This window comes from Hylaeus volcanicus, chromosome 2 (genome assembly GCF_026283585.1).
Source record: "Hylaeus volcanicus isolate JK05 chromosome 2, UHH_iyHylVolc1.0_haploid, whole genome shotgun sequence".
Lineage (NCBI taxonomy): Eukaryota > Metazoa > Arthropoda > Insecta > Hymenoptera > Colletidae > Hylaeus > Hylaeus volcanicus.
In genome coordinates, this window is record NC_071977.1 from 17,999,063 (window position 1) to 18,002,718 (window position 3,656).

The window sequence follows — 3,656 nt, forward strand, 5'->3', positions numbered from 1 at the left end:
TACGGTTACCCTTCACTGGGAGATACCGATTCCTGCAGCTATCTGACTTCTCGTCAGAATCGTCTGCATTGTCTAATCTATCCTCAGCCTTCGGCACCATTGATACACAATAATTAATCGTATTGGTTCAATTCTCAAATCTATCCCACTCGCTGGGCTCACACGCGCGTCGCTATCGCCCTGGCTCGTAACATCATATAAAATTGAACATAAATTGTATAGAAGAAAACAATGAAAATATATATATTTATTCACTTCTGGGATATCAACTAGGGTTACCCCGGAATGAATTATATCATTTATTAATATCCCAGATTTGAACAACAGTGATTTCATATGATAAAGAAATACAATAAAAATTGTCGGAATAATATTATATGAAAGATCAATGGAAATACCACCCGACAACATCAATTAGGGATTCCCCAGAAATGAAATATCATTTATTGATGTTCCGAATGGTCACAATGATGTGAAAGTACATATAATAATATTGTATTGAAGTAAACATTCACCACCAAGATTTACTGTAAAATTTATCGATGTATCGACACGCACGGATGTTGGTCGTCGGATGTCCTGGACAGGGGAGAAGCACACACAGACATGTGAAAAATTATGAATTACGGAATAACGGATAATCAACACTTGAGAAAAATTAAAACAATTGATTTAAAATTAAAATATTTTAAATGAATTCAATAATTAGAAAAATTTAAGAACAAAGATAGGTTGTTTTTACGAGGAACTGGAGTCCTTGCCTACCACTCACTTTTAATAATATAAACGAGTTAACGCGGTACACAACTCTGCTCAAATATAGTTCGCTCGGATTATTCACGCGCTCGACGCGACTGTACGATGAAAAGTGATTTTGACTTCGCTGCTTTGAGCGCAACTCGGAGCGATGTTTACAAAGTACTTGCGCTGCACTCTCGGAGGTGCCGAATCAGAGTGCAGCCGTAACGACAGTGGATTTTAATTGGGTAGACTCCTAGGCTGACTAAGGTGTCCGTGTGTTCCGCCCAAATCCTAAAACTTCTATGCTATGTTCGTACAATCCAATTCAAGAGCTTTAATTTCATGGGTATCATGCGGTCGGCCAACGGGAGCGAAAGAGAAAGAAGATTGAAGCGTTGTGCTAAGTTTTGCGATGCGCTGTACTGTGGTGTGAGGTGTTACGCGAACTGCTTATATCAAAAACGTGGTTTCTGGCGGTTCGCAACGGAAGTTCGGCGTGTAATTTAAAACGATCTGGCTTGAAGAGAATTCTTATCTATTTTGATAACACTCGTGTGATTTTTCCGTTCCCACGGCGCGTGAACATTCATATCGCTTAATAATAATTGATACATAACATTCTCACGGCGCAGCGCGTACATATTATTATTTTACATTCCAGTCATACTAAACATGTTACATTTTACAAGATTTTTCCACGGCACAACGCTGCCAGCAGGGTGGAAGTGGCGTGACGACGTTGATTTCAAGGAGGGAATGTGTATTTTGTTCAAAAATGAATTTAATAAACTACCGTCAAAGGCTAGGTTTGTGTTCGATTAGAACGAATTCGGAATGGTAAACCATCTCGAACACATTCCTGCCGACGAAATCAAGAAAAATAAAAACGAAAATGTCTGCGCGTAACAGTATATAGCAAAATTAACGCATATATATCCACAATTATATGTGGACATAGTTTGTGTATGTAAAAAACTTACGTTTCGTTACAGGAGGTACCGTATCGAGATCACTATTGGCATCGTCATCCTCTTCATCGCTTCTACTTTTGCGCCTTAAACGTCTAAAGCCCTGGTTTTTCTGAACGAGATCGTGGCGGAATAGAGACAGAAAAGTTCGTGTACGATCTTACCGATACCAGTGGTATGTTAGGAAGCGTAAAAGGTCTCACACTTCAGTCCGGATGCCAGTTCGTGGGTTTCCGTTCCGTCGACTGGGACGGATTCTGATATTAATGATTCGAAGCGAGACGGAATCTCCGGAATCATGTGAACTCCTGTTGTAGTGAATGAGTTTATGAGACGTCAAACGTGGATACATGTAGTATATTTTAATGTAATTAGAATTAGTATATAAATAATATACATGTGTAAATGTGATCATTATATAATATTATACATTATTTCAATATATATATGTAAAGGAGAAATCCTTCAACCCTTGTTCCACTACCATACCGACTACGGCTACTCTGTTCCGCCACACGACTACACCGCGAGACCTCTGGCGGAGCAGAACGGTAAAGGATAGCTAGAGCGAAACGTGGGAAAAGGAACATCGCTTTCGATTCCTCTTTATAGGTTAGGAGATATTACTTTGTGTTATTTTGTTCTGTTTGTCATTTTGTTAAATAAAACTAACCTCTTTATAGGGCATCAACGGCTTTCCTTTAATCCCTACCTTCAGAAAGAATTACACTCTTACATATATAGTATCTCTTTGCTACAGATGACCTATTTTTGCGTGAAATCGAAAACTTCCGCTGATTACGGATGACGCATTCTTATGTCAAATAAGAAATTACAGGAATTTCATAAAATTATGTGTAGCAAATCAAATTGTTTAAGTATATCCAGACACGAAGGTGTTAAACATATTTTATTATACTTAGTATTATTAGTAGTTATCAGATCTGTGTTGTATTTTGTAAGGGAAGTCTCATTATAGGTACATATGTACATAGAATTACATATAGACTTCGCTATTATCGCGATTTCGGGTATCCACGAAAAGACTTGTTCAGTGTCTTTTGAATTTGACTTCGAACATCGTCCATTGTACATCCATCGTCTGTGAACATGTTGACAATCGTTACCTTCTGCGCTGCCAAGGTTGGGGAAACAAATGCTGCCGATGGTTACATAATAATTATAATTATATTTCTTTATAGTAATATATATTATATAATAGTTATATTTCATTATTAACACCTTCGCGTCGGAAGACTCATTATTGCGTCCAATTGAAAACTGCCCCTTGGCTACAGATAATGCATTAACCTGAAAGGGTTAGAATCGAACCCCCACGTATACGAGTTTTCATTTTTGAGATTGATATACAACATAACATCGTCAATAGTGGAATGGTTTGGGACATACCCCCTGGGGTAAAGTCGTAGGGGAAAAAAAAGGTTGGGTCAAGTATCGGTATTGTCCCTGATCCTTTCGATCCTAAACGAAGACAAAATTCCTCGTGTCTATTCACTCGAACTCACGCAAATCCGTCCGCTTCGTTCCGTCGAAACCAAAATGATTTCCACGAATGGGATCCACGGAATATCGTCACGGATTTTACACAAACACTACTATGAGTTGGGTATTCGTGAATCCGTCCACAATCCTTATTTTCGGTTTCCGTCGTCATTTCGTGACGGTTTTTCAGAGAAACCGGCCTCATCGACTCAAATCACTCGTTCCGTCGACCGGAATGTTCCGTGGCGATCTCGTTCAGAAAAACCAGGGCTTAAGACGGTTTCTTTTTACCGGTGCTTGTGGTGGTGGCATGATTTCGTTATCACCTGTTAGCGATCGGTCGATATATTGATTTTTCGGAGACAGCTGATCTGCCGATGTTTCGGTCAATGACCGGTTCTTGAAAGGTGGAGACAGCTGAGTGGGCCGAGTGGCGGCAAACTG

At 39.4% G+C, this 3,656-nt stretch overlaps 1 protein-coding gene across 1 annotated transcript in view; it reads left to right on the plus strand.

Moving 5' to 3' along the window:
• LOC128872656 (uncharacterized) overlaps positions 1-2,197 on the plus strand; it is an 18,222-nt gene extending 16,025 nt beyond the window's left edge. The window contains exon 2 of the mRNA XM_054115579.1: positions 1,734-2,197. The gene's annotated coding sequence lies outside the window, so the exon portion shown is untranslated. The remainder of the gene's footprint in view (positions 1-1,733) is intronic.
• Positions 2,198-3,656: the final 1,459 nt, after the last annotated feature.